Genomic DNA, 15441 nt, shown 5'->3' with positions numbered 1-15441 from the left:
TACAAAGAATCAAGGAAACAGTAGTTTCTTCAAAATAATTAAGAAGACTGACAACTTTTTCACCAAATTATCCAAAAAGGGAAAAGCTCTAAATTAGTATAATTAGGGATAAAAAGGAGACAAACATGCCAAGAAAGAAATTAGGGAAATAATAGCATTCACAATTGCCCTGCCTCCCCAAACCCACTTAGTCAGGCAGCCTGAAGAATAGAAAAAAAAATAACAACAAAAAAAAACTGTTACCAGTTATAATCTGGCAGTGTTAGTATCTAGAATATATGAGAAAAGGGGGAAAACATAAATATTAAGAAAACAAATAACCACCAGGCGTTGGTGGCACATGCCTTTAATCCCAGCACTCGGGAGGCAGATGCAGGTGGATCTCTGCGAGTTCGAGTTTGAGCCAGCCTGGTCTCCAGATCGAGTGCCAGGATAGGCTCCAAAGCTACACAGAGAAACCCTGTCTGGAAAAACCAAAAAGAAAGAAAGAAAGAAAGAAAGAAAGAAAGAAAGAAGGAAGGAAGGAAGGAAGGAAGGAAGGAAGGAAGGAAGGGAGGGAAAGGAAAGAAAGAAAGAAAGAGAAAGAAAGAAAGAAAGAAAGAAAGAAAGAAAGAAAGAAAGAAAACAACCCAATTAAAAATTGGGACATGGAACTAAACAGAGTTCTCAGAAGAATAAATGTAAAAGACTAAGAAATTTATTGTTTAAATGTTCAACATTCTTTGCTATCAGCAAAGTTCAAGTTAAAACTGCCTTGAGGTGTCATCTTACCCCAGTCAGAATGGCTAAGACCAAAAAACAAAACGAAGCAAAACAAAACAGAACAAATGCTATAGACGTGGGAAAGGGAACACTATTCACTGTTGATGGGAGTGCAAACTGGTACAGGCAGCATGGAAATCAGTGTTCAGTGTGGCGTTTCTTCATAAAGCTGGAAATAAACATACCATATGATCTAAATATGCTGCTCTTGCTCATAACCCCCCCAAACTGTGTCTTACTAGATAGATACTTTCTCATCTATGCTCACTGCTACTCTATTCACAATAGCCAGGAAATGGAAATAGGCTAGACGTCTACCAACTGATGAGTATGTAATAAACAAGGTGGTGCAGTTCGTTCACAATGGAATATTATTCAGCTGTTAATAATAACGAAATTAAGAAATTTGTAGACAAATGGATGGAGAAGGAAATAATCATTTGGAGTGAGATAATCTAAATTCAGAAAAACAAACATTGCATGTTCTCTCTTACATGTGGATGCTAAATTTGAATCTTTGGATATGTGTATTTAAGTTGAAGTATTGGTAGATGTCAGGAAAATGGTAATGGACCATAGGGATGCCCTTTAAGGTGGAGAGGGAGATGGTGTGAAGAGGAAATGAGAAATACGGATTGGGTGGTCTGGAGAATGGGAGGGCAGGAGAGAGGAGGGAGTGTAGGCAGGAAGAGCCAACACCCACGCGCCCCATTCCCAGCTGATGCACTTTTAGCACAGATAATAATGGCTACTAGATACATGCTCCAAAAATTTCTTCCTTGCCCAGATTTGGTAATCGTTTCTCCCTACTTAATGCTTGCTTTCCTCGTATCTTAGCTGCATCAGATTCTAGGATAAATGCCTAGAGCAGTGGTTCTCAACCTTCCTAATGCTGTGGCCCTTTATATAGTTCCTCATGTTGTGCTGACCCCAACCATAAAATTATTTTCTTTGTTACTTCATAGCTGTAAATTTTCTACTATTATGAGTTGTAATGTAAATATCTGATTTCTGATGGCCTTAGGTAACCCCTGTGAAAGGTGAACTTCAGAGATGTTTTCCAAATATGGAGAGTCAAAATGTTATGGGTTGAGTGTCAAAAGCATGTTTGGCTGTTTGGTCTTTTTAAACAGCCTGTCTATTTTCTTCCTCTGTATATAACATTCTTGTGATCTAAAATGAAGCTATTTAATGAGATTAGCTTCAAAGAGATTTGTGACAGCCTTATTAAAACCTATCTTTACTTTGCCCCCCCACAATGTCCTCTAAAATCAAAACTTCAAATCTTACTGTCATTCCCTTTATTAATACATGTTTCATCATCATCTCTTCTATTTACTCTCTATTTCCATCCCTTAATCATTTCCAACTAAAAATGATTTAAAAATTCTTCAAGGACTTCCTAATATGCACTTATGGGTATTTCTTTAATAACTACCTTGACTCTTATATACATAGATAGATGGCTCTTCATGCTGTATGTATGCTGTAGTAATACCTTGTTTATACTCTTAACAAATAAAGCTTGCCTCAAGAGCAGAGGGCAGAGCTAGCCACTAGTTAACCATAGAGTTCTGGAGGTCTGTACAGACAGGAAGTGATATGGTGGGAGGAGACAGGAGCTCACTCATTTTGCCTGGGAAGTTGAGTAGGTAAGGTGGCTGTGGTTTGCTCCTTTGTCTCTCGGATCTCTCAGCATTTTCTCCTATATCTGACTCTAGGTTTTTATTATTAAGACCTATTAGAACTCATGCTACAGCATGCTGATCCAGTTCACCCAGAATACAGTCCTGCCACACTGTGTGGACTTGTGTAAACACCAACTTTTGCCCCAGAGACCAATATTCACTGTAGATCATGGAGCCCCACCCTATCTGTTACTGTCCAATTTTAGCTTAGAAGAAGTTAGACTCTAGTCGATACCCATTACCCCTTGGGTTTCCTCTACCCTCCTTTCCTGTAAAATCCTTCCTCTATGTCTTTTTGACATAATCAAAAAGTCTAGGAATGTAACATTAGACTCCAGACCGGACTGCTGCTATGACCAAACATAATGCCTGTGAATCTCTCCAGCTAACAAACTTCCAGGTGCTATGGCATCTTACTGAAGAAGTGAGTTTACAACAGACAAGGTTTGGTGGCCACAAATCCTTCTCGCCACATCTTCCCCTGTCTCCTGCTGGGGAATCAGAGAGTCAGGCAACAGGCTCCTTCACTGAAACTCCTCCCTCAGAGAGCTGTATCAGTGAGCCCTGGGTCTGATGACCAGCTCAGTAATTATGGGCACTGGCAGCTCTTTTGGAGGATCCAGGGGATCCAGTGCCTCCTTTGACCTCGGCAGGCCACAGGCAGCATGTGGCACACAGACATACATACAGGTGAAACATACACACACATACACATAAAATAAAATTTAAAAAAAAGAAGAGACAGTGACTCTGACCTGTGAGCTTCATTCCTATCTTCCGGAGGCTCTTTTATAGACCACATTGCAATGTCCCGAGCCTTTTCAGGACCAAATTGATTCCTTTACAGCAAACCACGATGCCCTTGATGTACTTACAGCAGCCCCTGCACTTGAAGTAGCACACTTTGTTTATGTCAATCAACAAAATGCAAGTGAAATCTAACATGCTTTAAGAAGATGTGGTAATGCTGTGTACAAGAAATGGATCCGACTCATGCAGAAGAGTTCTAGCCTCTCCTGTTCTAATCTAATAGTCCTGAACAAAATCTGTCCTCTTTATTTATTGAACAACACAGCAAATATGGCAATGTAAAGTACTGAGGAATTTTGTCTTAATTGATCCTTTGTAGGAGCCTCAGAAGGGGGTTTGGTTTTGGTCCTGTGACTCCGTACAGCACACAAAGCCAGAATCGGATCTTATCAATGGATCTCTACCTATGGGTTTTTTTCAACATTTTATTTTAGGAGAGGCTGTTGTTTTCTTTTCTTTCTTTCTTTCTTTTTGGTGGGGGCTGGTATTTGAGACAGGGTTTCTCTGTGGCTTTGGAGGCTGTCCTGGAACTAGCTCTTGTAGACCAGACTGGTCTTGAACTCGCAGAGATCCTCCTGCCTCTGCCTCCTGAGTGCTGGGATTAAAGGCATGCGACACCACCACCCAGCGAGGCTGTGTTTTTCAATACCTCAGTGCTTCCAGTAAATGACTTAGATCTGGTCACCACATTGTATGTACATACATTGTTTTGAATTGGGTGCAAATGGGTCATAAAGGAGAATTAGGGAGCATGGTACAATTGAGGCTGTGCATTCATCTGAGCCTGTAGGAGTTAGTTAATTACTTTGCAAGTCCAAAGTATAGTAAGAATGATTACAGTGTTTATCTTAGAGGTCATTTAATTCTGAACAGGTTGAATGTTCAGTGTGTAAACAGAATAGGTACACAGGTATAAATGGCTGCAGAACTCATTATACATATGGTTATAGGTTGGGTGAAAGTTTGATTTGTACAAGCAAGCTTCGAGCACCATTTCTCAGGAAAACAATTTCTATGAGAGGATACAAGGGACTGGTGTCTCTGGGAGGGCACAAGGGGTTGGCTCTCCTGGACACTGTCCAGCATGGATCTATTCACAGGCATCTGTCTTCTTTGCTTCCTTGATCTTCTAATGTGATTGGTATCTTCCAAATTGCAGGTCATTAAGCTCCAGATGGTTTTAGGGATATCACCATTACCATCAGCTTCAGTGCCTGGCTCATACCCCTGAAAACATGTCACAGTGCTGTCTGTGATAATCACCCTTTCCCCTCTTCAAAATGCAACTCAAACCTTCCATGTCTCAAGGTCCTACACTCCAGTGACAGACCAACAATGTCAGTCAGGCCCCCAACATCCCTTCTCATCTCTGAAGCAGGCCCCGCAGAAAGAAGACCTTGATGCAGTTTCAGTAATTTGATCTTGCTAATCTGTCAGGGGAAAACTGTGAGGACAAAAAGGCCAGAAATAAAAGCACACCCCACCCTTCAACTGTAAGAACATGATTGCTTCAAGCCTGATCCAGTAACTTGGATGCCTTTTGCATGATGGGATCCTCACCCATTATGCAAGTGGCCAGGCTCAGGAAAGACAAATGCTGCTGCAAATGTATTATTTGTGAGGATAGTGTGATATGGATGTTTCCTGTCTATTCAAATATGACATCCCACAAATGGCCCATGAACTAAGACCAGATAACTTTCCCCACTGATGTAAAAGGACCCCTGCCCATCTCAGGAGGGAGATTCTCTCTGAGAATTTTCTGTTTCTCCTATAATACAGTCTTTATTAAGCTTCATATCAGTTCTAATCTGGTAAGTAATTTTATACCTGTGCTACTATCTTGTCTGCTCTCAGGCAATTTCTTTATTCCTGCATAGTTCAGGAATCCATGCTTAGAGAATGGTGCTGCCCACAGTGGACTGGGTCTCCCCACATCAGTTAGCTTGAAACATCCCCAGCAGACATTCCCATAGGTCAACCCAATGTAGACAGTCTGTCATTGAGACCCTCTTCCCAAATGACTCTATATTGTGTCAAGTTGAAAATGAAAGCTAACCATCACATCAGGCTTTATGCGGTGCTGGGGATCAAATCTGGGGCTTCCTTGGTGGAAACAAACATTCTACTCACTGAGATCCATTCCCAGATAAGTTTGTCTTATTTCGAAACATCTATAAAAATGTCGTAACCTCCAGTGATGGGCTCAAATACAGTGAAGTGACAACAGAAAGGGAACCTACAGGGCTCTGTCAATACAAACTAGGCAAAAGCCAGTTACTATGACTTGTGTCTGAGAGTACTACCTTGGCAAAGCTCAGGAGCTCCCAGAAATGGTCTGAGCATCATCACTAGCAGATAAGATGTCATGTGGTTAGGTTCTCTGCCTCCTGGATCACAGACTCAATCAATGACAGCACCCATGTAACCTGACCTGGGTGGTCAGGTGGTCAGACAGCAAGCACCCTCTTCCTAAGCACAAGTCATGCTCCCCTGGGGTTTCAAGCTTCTTGGGCCTCATCTTCCTCCCACCTGTCTCAGATGAGGTGCTGCTCCAATGCTGGAGGACTGACGCCAGGGGCCTTGGCTCTCTGTGCTGTTAGGTACTTTCTTGTGGAAACAGAGTGAGTGGATAATGCTTCCTCCTGCTAGGGCTGGGGAAGAAAGAAGTTGGGCTAAGAACTAGCAGACTGGTTGCCTCGGGGTATTGAAGGGACTAGCTCCCCATTTCAGCAGGCATAACAGCCTAACATGTACTTGCCTGACCTTGCCTTGGTCACTAGGAGGTCAGATGCCTGCCTCATGGCAAGGAACCAATCAAAAGTTAGCTGGTGGTGCTATGCTTTACGGCTCTGGGTGTGCTTTACAGACAAGTGCACAGCAATGACGTGCAAAGCATAGCAACCGCCCTGGGAGGGCCTATGGGCCATAACAACCAGTTGACCTATCAACACAGGGCAAGCCCTCCAAGCCTGGAGGCACTCCAATCCTGAGCCTGTGTGTACCCCTAGACACTCCCCTTATGCTGCCCTCTAAGATCTCTATGCTGTGGCTTCTCATCGTCTTTTCCCCACCATCCGCCATGGCCCGAGGTAACATGGGGCGAGCTCGTTAAACAACTGCAATAAAAGACTCATTGCTTTTGCATCGAAATGGGCCTCTTGGTGATTTGGGGATCCAGAATTTGGGCACAACATTATGACAGGTGTCTTGTGACTTTCTAAACCCAGCCTTTTCCTCACCCCCTTCACTCTGCATGAGGGCAGGGTGGTTTAACTAAGGATCCTCTTCTCTCACCGATGCACAGTCTCGGCCCCTTAGCTGCCTTCCCAGTCCCCCCCCCCCCCCCCCCCGTCCTTACAGCATTGTCTTGCCTGATCTCAACTCTCATGAGCCTCTAACCCCTAGCTTCACTTCCTGACCCCAGTCCTGCTGTGTCCCAGGCTCAAATCCAGGCTGGTGTAGCCACAGCCCCATTCCTTCACTCTGAAGGAAGCTAGTGACTCAGGAGTCCTGTGTCACAGGCCTTATGGTCCTGGTGTGTAAGAGCTTCTGTCCAGGGCTCAACTAAGAGGCTTGGGGATAAGGACTCTTGCTTCGTGAATTCCCTTCTGGCTGAGGCAAGTGGGCATGGAAGGGTGGCTCCTGCCATGCTAGGAGGAATGGACACTCCGGGAGTGGGCAGCAGCTGAGGGCCTGACATCTTCCTGAAGTGCTGCACCTCTGGGCAGATGCCAAGTAGGCCCTGAAGCGGTGGAGGGTTCTTTAGGGGCATGCCACTGGGGACTGTGCTTTGCAACAGGTAGTCTGACCATGCTATGACTCCATCTGGCTCAGTCCTTCCCTGCCTGCTCCTGAGGTCATCTTTGTGACCTCCAGGTGTCTCAGCCAGGCACTGTCTTCTCTGACTCCACCTCTGTTAAATATTCACAGATGCCCTGCCTATCCCTCCAGCACCTGCTGGGAAGGCCCTGCCAAGATTCTCCAGCTCATGGGCTGTAGGTCAGGCCACACCAGCCTCTCCCTGGTGCTCCAGGCCTGTTCATAGAGGATCTGATCTCCCTGCCCTGTCATTCATCACTCCAGTAAAATCCACTCACACCTCTGCTTCCTCACTGTTCTTGAAGGAGACCAAACTGCCCCTCTTATTCTTCTTCTATTTGGAGGCCACTGCACCCAACTCTGGACACCCACTTCTGTCCAACAGGGATTCTTCATGGCCCCAAACCACTCAGGTCCTTATTTAGAATTCTTTTTTTTTTGTCCTTAATAACTTATTCCTCAGTCTTTTCAGCCCCCCTGTCTCACCACCCACTCCTAGTCAGCTTTTGGCCTTTTTCTCTCCATTTATCCTATGTATTGGCATTCATGGGAACCTTTCTCTCCCTGGGAAAACCTCACTGAGGCCTGTGACTTCAATTATATATATTTGTCACATTGACTCTTGGTAACTAGACCTCTCCTGAACTTTCCATGGAACCTCAACCTTTCCCTGTCAAAACTGAAATTGATTCTGGATCTGGTGGCCCAGGCTTGTTTTCCCAGCTATGTGGGAGGCTGAGGCAGGAGGAATTCAAGTTTGAATCCAGTCTGAGCTACATACCAATTTCAAGGCCAGCCTGGCTAATTTAGTGAGATACTTTCTCAAAGTAAAAAAGTAAAAAGAGGGCTGAGGATATAGCTCAGGGGTAGAGTGCTTGCATAGCATCAGAAAAGCCTATGCTTAGTCCCCAGCACCACAGCAGGGAAGAAAAGCAAATTGGAGCTGGTGACATGGCTAAGTAGGTAAAGTGCTTGTCAGGCCAGCCTACTGACCCGAGTTTGTTCCTTAAACCCCATAAAGGTGGAACTAAATTAGCTTCCACAAAATTAACTTCCAACCTCCTCATGTGGGCTGACGTACACCCTCACAAAGACACTACACACACACACACACACACACACACACACACACACACACACACACTGATGATAATAAAGTAAATAAACCATGTTTCCTTTAAATTCATCTAACTTCTTTTTCCCATCTTGCTTGCTGTCAGAGTCACTCACCTGTTGGGCCGAATCAGCCATCTGGGTCATGTTAGGTTCCTCTTTTGTTGCCCACTTAATCCACAAGCCCCAAGACTGTCTGTCCTCTTTTGTGTTTTACTTATTTTTATTTCATTTTGATGCACGATCTTACCATATAGCTTCAGTTAGCCTGAAACTCTCTATTTAGACCAGACTGTCCTTGAACTTGCAGAGATCTTCCTGCCTCTGTCTTCCTAGTGCTGTGATTAAAGGAGTGTACCTCGCACTGAATATCCTCTTTTGACAACAGCTCTTTCCTTTGGTTCCTTGCTAGTGCTTTTTATCTGAAAAACTGTGAGTGTTGGTTGCCATGTTGGGTTCCCATTCCTGCCACCCTTCAACACTGCTGTGAAGCAAGCTTTCCCATCTTAACTCTGAGGTTTAGGCACATACTCAGAAGTCTGTACCCACTGGCATGATGCCATGAATATAGAACACTCTGGTGTCTAGGCTGAATTGCCTTGTATTTAATGATACACGAATAAGTTATAGGTTTCCTGGGGTGTACACACTTCCACATTTCCTAGTCAGCAGGGTTGGAATATCCCCTCCTGTGTGTCTGTTTGGAGAGGAAGTCCCAGGCATGCTGCGGTGATAACCAGACAATAGAGTTCTATTCTACCCAGTTGCTTTCTCCTTGAGCTCAGTAAGCAGGGTGTCAAGACCTGCACCTCAGTAGGACTCTACAAATAGTCTCTACCAATGAAAAGACTCTGATTAAGATGCAGTCTCTCCAGACTCAGAAGACCCCCTATGGAAGGCCTCACCCTCCCTGGGGAGCAGAAAGGGTATGGGATAGATAGGGTGTTAATTGGGGGGGTGGGCAGGGGACGGACAGGGAACTGGGATTGACATGTAAAACAATCTTGTTTCTAATTCAAATTTTAAAAAATTAAAAACAAAAAGATCCAGTCTCTCAATGTTGGGCCTCTCAGCCTCTAGAATCACAAGTCAAATACATCTCTTTATAAAACACGTGCTCTGAAGTACTTAGTGATAACAAAAAACAGGCTAAGACAAACACTGAGAAAGGAAGTACTGTACTTTCATTTAAGTTCTCTGACACCCTCACCAAGATGAACAGTGCCATATACACTACCCCCACCCCACTTTCCTTCTAGAATACCCAGGCTAACAGTTTAGAATTTAACTGCTTTGAGTGGAGTCCAAATGAGTCTTCAAGGGGATTCTTTAAAGGTGACCAGAAATTTGAACATGGGGGTACATTTTAGGTCTCCAAGACCACCTGGCTGTAGTGCAAGCTCTAATTATAAGCCCTGTCTCCCAGAACAACCACTGGAGCTAGGGTGGTAGAGCCTGGCAGGATGTGGTGTGCCTGGGTACCATCAGAGACTGCCTGAAATTAGCCTCAAAGCTCTCAAGCCCCGCTCATGAAATGTTTACTGCCACCTTTTCTGTCTTATTTTTACTTATTTTGTATATTTAATCTTAAGAGCTTAATTCATAGGGACCGCATGAAGACCCTGTGGACAAACTCTCTAGGTGTCTCTTGGGGCACTGTCATGGGGCTCCTCATGCAGAAGCATAGCCTTTTTCAGTAATGATCTGGATCTCGGGGGCCAGGCTACTGGCTGCATGGCGGATACCTGCTCAGCTGCCTCCTCATTTGCATTTTGAAACAGATCACCCATCGATGCTGGGGTGGATAAGAAGGCGAGCTTCTTTTTCTGTGGAAACAGAGAGACATAGAAGCATGTCGGGGAACCAGGGCATCTAGGAAGCTGATCATTGAGAAAAAGTTCACAGTGCAAGTTGATTCCTAAAGAGCTGGACATGGACAGTTGGGTCCCAGTTTGAAATGTTGTGGTTTGGGATATCTGGTTGATCAAGAGGTATACTGGCTTAAGTCAAAGGAAAAGTAACTGTAGAGGAGTTGAAGTGACAGATGTCTGCCTCTGTCACTCAATCTTCATGACTCTTCATGGAACGATGTCCAGAAAATGCTGATGTTAGCATGGTTCATTCAGGGCAGAATTTTCAGCTCTCCCAGGCCAATGGTCACCCATCAAATCCCTGCATGATCTCAAGTTTAGTGGCAGTGTTTTCAGCAACAATAGGGTGGTGATTCAGGCCTGTAATCCCAGGGACTCAGGAGGCAAGAATAACCAAAGTTGAGGCCTGCCTGGAATACAGACAGATCTGTAGATCAGATTGGACATCTTAGTGAGACCCAATCTCAAACTGAAAAAGAAAGTAAGAAGCATGTAGGGTACATCTCAGGGATACAGCACTGGCATTCATAAGGTTTTAGGCTCAATGTAAGTATGGAGTAGCTGGATGGGAAAAAGAAAAAGAAGGAAATAAAAGTGGCCTTCAAGTCCTTGAAAGTAACCTAGATAACTGTTATCCTGCTACAACCATGACCTGCATATCATATTGCCAATACTGATCTAGGATGGGTGTATTCGCTGAGCTGTTAGAGCTTCAGAACAAGGTCGCTTTTATTCAAAGCAGGTTTGGCTCAGGGCAAGATCACTGGAACCTCCAGACAGGATGAGAAAGAGCTAACCTCAAGTTCTGGCTGCAATCTGTTTTAGGCATCCCGGTGATACCCAGGGGAGAGTCTCAGAAGGGTGACCCCCCAGTGACTCATGTAACCCTTTCCTTCCTCTCACATTTAGTTTGAAACCAAATTCTCTATTCAAAAGGGACAAGCGTGTGTGTGTGTGTGTGTGTGTGTGTGTGTGTGTGTGTGTGGAACTCATTACATAGACAAGACTGGCCTCCAAGCATGGAAATTCTCCTGCTTCATACTCATGCATGCTGAGATTACAGCATGGGTTACCATTTTAGGTTTTCTTCCTTCTTTACAATTTAAGAACATGCCTTTTTTTTTTTTTCCTGTCCGTACTCTCCATGTCTTTATGACTGAACCTTTCTTTATGTACATTCCATTAGGTTAGGGAAAAGTCTAAATTTAAAGGTCATAATAAATTTAAAGGTAAAATAGAGCCAACACTCCTTGACAGCAGCTAGACCGTACAGACCTTCAAACAAACATGTAAGTAGTTGCACCTTAAATGCACAGGACTCTCATGACCCAGGGCCCTAAGGCCCGCGATTAAACACTTGGCGACACATTGCAGAACTGTTCATTTCTCAAGACTATGAACTATCCTAGACCACCAGTCTGAGCCCAAGGCAACATTACTACAAGAGATGTTATATAAATGGTTTCTAGACAGCTGTTCCCCCTTCCAACACATTGGCTTGGTGCTAAATAAAACCTTTCATTCTCTGGTCTCTCTATCTCTGGAAAGTTTGACTCTATGAACTTTGGTAGAATCAAATCTTTTGTGGTTATACTGCATGTCTTCTGTGATCAAGATCTTTTTAAAAATTAGCCTTCTGGTTGGCTTTCACTAGAGTAAGGGAAAGCATTTTGTTCATGTTCATAGTCCTATAATATTCTCTGCTGCATGCCTGCTCTATGTCTTTTAGAAGTGATGTATAACCCAACGTGCTTCATAGGTGAGTCACTAGAAGTGACTGTTATCACTTGTTCCTTGGTGAAACTATTGGGTCACTTGACACGAAGAGCTTTAAAATAATGTGACATGGTACTGAGGTTTTGCTATATGTCATTCAAATAACCTGTCTGGAAAAAAACATAGTGCATATAGAAAAATACACAGGCAGATTTTTCTTTTTAATGGAAACACACATGTGGGGAGTCTACCTCTGGAACAGTCTTGGTTTTACACTATAGTTATGTGGCAATTACACATTTAATCAAATTGAGTTAACCAAGCAGTTGACAATCATGGGTGGCTTAGTCCATTGGTAGGTTTCTCCTCCTCTAAGGTTCCGTTTGACTAGACACTGAGCCTTCCTTTGTTCCTCTCACTATGCTCTGGTTTCCAGGAAGTACTGCTAAATCAGTACAGACCCACCTCCATCACTAACCTCCAGCTATAAGTGCTGTTCACATTCCATCAGTCAGCCAAACCCTGGAACTCTGAACATTTCACACAGAACAGGAGTGTTACCTAGTGTTACAAAATGTGCAGGGCAAAGCATGCACAGCTGCTGAGAGGAAGATTTCCTCCTTTTCTGAGGCAGCAGGAGGGATCACATGCATGAAGAATGATTTCCTGGTTGCTGTTCTGGGATGTCTTCAGGGAACTACACATAGATGGCAGTGTTCATTTTGTACCAGTCTGTTGTACCCAACACTTTAAAAGGAGTTTGTCTTCATAAGTAGATCACAGCATATGCTGGGGATAGAGCTAAAGTGACAGAATACATGCTTAACATGTGCAAGGCCTTGAGTTGGATACCTAGGAAGACACCAAACTGAAAATTCATACTTAGTTGAAAAAAATCTGAAACACATCAGTAAAGTGAGCTGTATTAGCTACTCATGAACAACATTCCTGGTAAACCTCTCTCTTTCTGACTCTATTCCTTCTCTCTATTTGTGTGAGTATGGTATTGTGCATGTAATGTATACACAAGTGTGTGCAGTCTGTGCTTGTGTGTGTGTGTGTATGTGTGCGCGCATAGAAGCCAGAAGAGAACATGGGGTGTCCTGCTATGCTGACAGCCAGTAAGCTCCATTTATCCTCCTGCCTCTACTCCAGCCAGTCTACAGGCATGCTCATAGTCATGCCCAGATTTTTATGTGTGCTGGGATGTGTTCAGGTCCTCATGCTGTACCCACGGGAACATTTCTCCAATGCCCTTTCTCTCCATTCAATAAACCATCTCTCTCTCTCTCTCTCTCTCTCTCTCTCTCTCTCTCTCTCTCTCTCTCTCTTCTCTCTCTCTCCCGCTTTTATTGTTTCTTTGTGAATTTCACATCATGCATCCCAATCCTATCTCTTTGTCCACTCATTTCTGCTCTCTGCCCTTGAAACCTCTCCCCAAAACTAAAACCAAACAATCAATACCCAAAACAAAACAAAACAAACAAAAAATGAACAATATCTCAAAATATAAGCTGTAGTGTGACTCAGAGAATCACACAGTATACCCTTTAGTCCATATATCTTTACTTGTAAGTGCTCATTGCAATGAGTCATTGGTCTGGTTCAAGGTTTCTGGCTTCTGCTATCCCTCGATTCTGGGCCCTTCCTGGGACTCCTCTTGGATATCCTATTGTTGCCTGGACACCGTCTCTTTATGTAGCATTGCCATGCTGGACTGGAATTTCAGACATCTGTGTAGCCACCAGAGTAAGGCTTTGTTTGCTTTAATTGTGCATCATGTTATGAAGTACTAGCTGTACATAGAAGTTTGCAAAACAAAATGGCATATATTACCAAATAAGAGGCAACTGAATAGCCACAACCACAGACACCAATTACACTGTGACAGAAAGAAAAGACCTTTCCTGGAATCAGCCTTTACCCTGACATTCTTTTTCTTCCAGCAAATTTTCTAAATGTTAGACTCCAGCAAGTCACTGAATACGATGGAGCAAAGTCTGTGTGTGCTCATCTGCAAACACACTGGGTACCCTCCCTTGTCTTCCACTCTTCCCCATTCCCTCATAGGGACATTGCCATCATTTATCCATCCCCTACCTGCACTGATGTTTCTAGTATAACTGTCAGGGCACTTGCTGTAGGTGGAGCCTCAAGCTCTGAAAAGCCCCAATGACAAGTCACTGATGCCTGCTGCTCCCATGTTCTTCCTCTTTCTGCACCATCCAGGGTCCACAGGGCCGAGACTCTGCCAGAGATAAGCATAGTTAATTGTTCATTAAATGAGGAAGAGAAGAGAGGAAAGAGGAGAAAGTACAGAAGACCTGTGAGTGATGGCAAACAGTAACCTTTATGTTCTCCATCAGGCTCTAGAGATTGGTTTGCCAGGCTTTATAAAAAAAAAATCACTAGCACAGGGACCTGGGTGACAGAGGGAGACCAGTGTCAGAGTGTGGGCTTAGCATACAACAGCTCTGGGTCCAAATACTGGCAGGAGGTGGGGGGCGGGTTCCCAGCATTACTCACTCCTGTCCCTCAGTAATTACCTAATGAGATGGGAGAAAGGCCTTAAAGGCATCTCTAGTGGCGCCCAGTATGGGGACAGCAGACAACTGAGCCCCAGGCCTTGGTCACATTAACAGCAGCATTCCTTACTCATTGGAATAGTTCACCATTGTGCACCTCTATCACTTCCTATGAAAAACTGGCTCCTTTGGACTGTCACCGTGTCTCTCATCACAGGCCCAGTAGAATACACACCATAAAATGGGACAGACATGCATTAAGCAGCCTCTAGTGTTGAGGAATCTTTCTGGGAGGATGCTGAGTCTCTGCATTGTTAACCCACAGGATCTGGAAACATTTCCTTAAGGGAATTTACTACGTTAGACCCCATCCTCCAGCCGTAGAGGAGGCATCTCTGCTGTGACGTGACCACTGGGCATGGTGAAGCAGAGTTGCTGTGGTGACCTACAGAACACCTTGGCCCACAGGCTTGACAATGAAGTAAACAGAGAGAACTATGGTTATGGTACTGAGGCTGGGAGGGTCACCAAACACTCTCCTGAGATTCTGGTTACCATTTTCTCTTGCTCCCCGACTTCTACCAAGTTACATGTAATTGCGCCCCATCTGTGTAGTCGTGTGTGTGTGTGTGTGTGTGTGTGTGTGTGTGTGTGTGTGTGTGTGTGTGTGTGTGTTAGGGGGTGGAGGGCCAATGAAATATTTAAGAGGTGGAAAGTTGGTGAGTCTTCAGTGGTACATTTTCAGGAGTCCTAACCCATGCTGGAGTGGAACTTTTTGGTGACACGTGTGCACTTGAGTCTCTGTATTCCTTCAAGTATCTTTTCACCATTGCTCCTGTTAGTAGACCCAGTAAACTCATTGGTTCATAGCTAGATTTGGATGGGATCCTTTTGCTGGTCTACTGCATCCCATGTAGGGTGAACTGGCATTTCTTTATATCTTTCAGGATGTCACTCAGTGTTTTCCAATTGTGACTGACTCCCTGGAACCAACCCTTTACAGGTATCAGACCAATACCCATAGAAATACAACGTCCTTTGAGAAGGAAATTGAAAATCTACTTAAATCAAGGTACAGATATTACTTTACTAAAAGCTGATACATTTGGGGATGGAGAGATGGCTCAGAGGTTA

Source organism: Cricetulus griseus, chromosome 3, assembly GCF_003668045.3.
Source record: "Cricetulus griseus strain 17A/GY chromosome 3, alternate assembly CriGri-PICRH-1.0, whole genome shotgun sequence".
Lineage (NCBI taxonomy): Eukaryota > Metazoa > Chordata > Mammalia > Rodentia > Cricetidae > Cricetulus > Cricetulus griseus.
The sequence above is the reverse complement of the archived record's forward strand: the minus strand, read 5'-3'. Positions refer to the sequence as shown.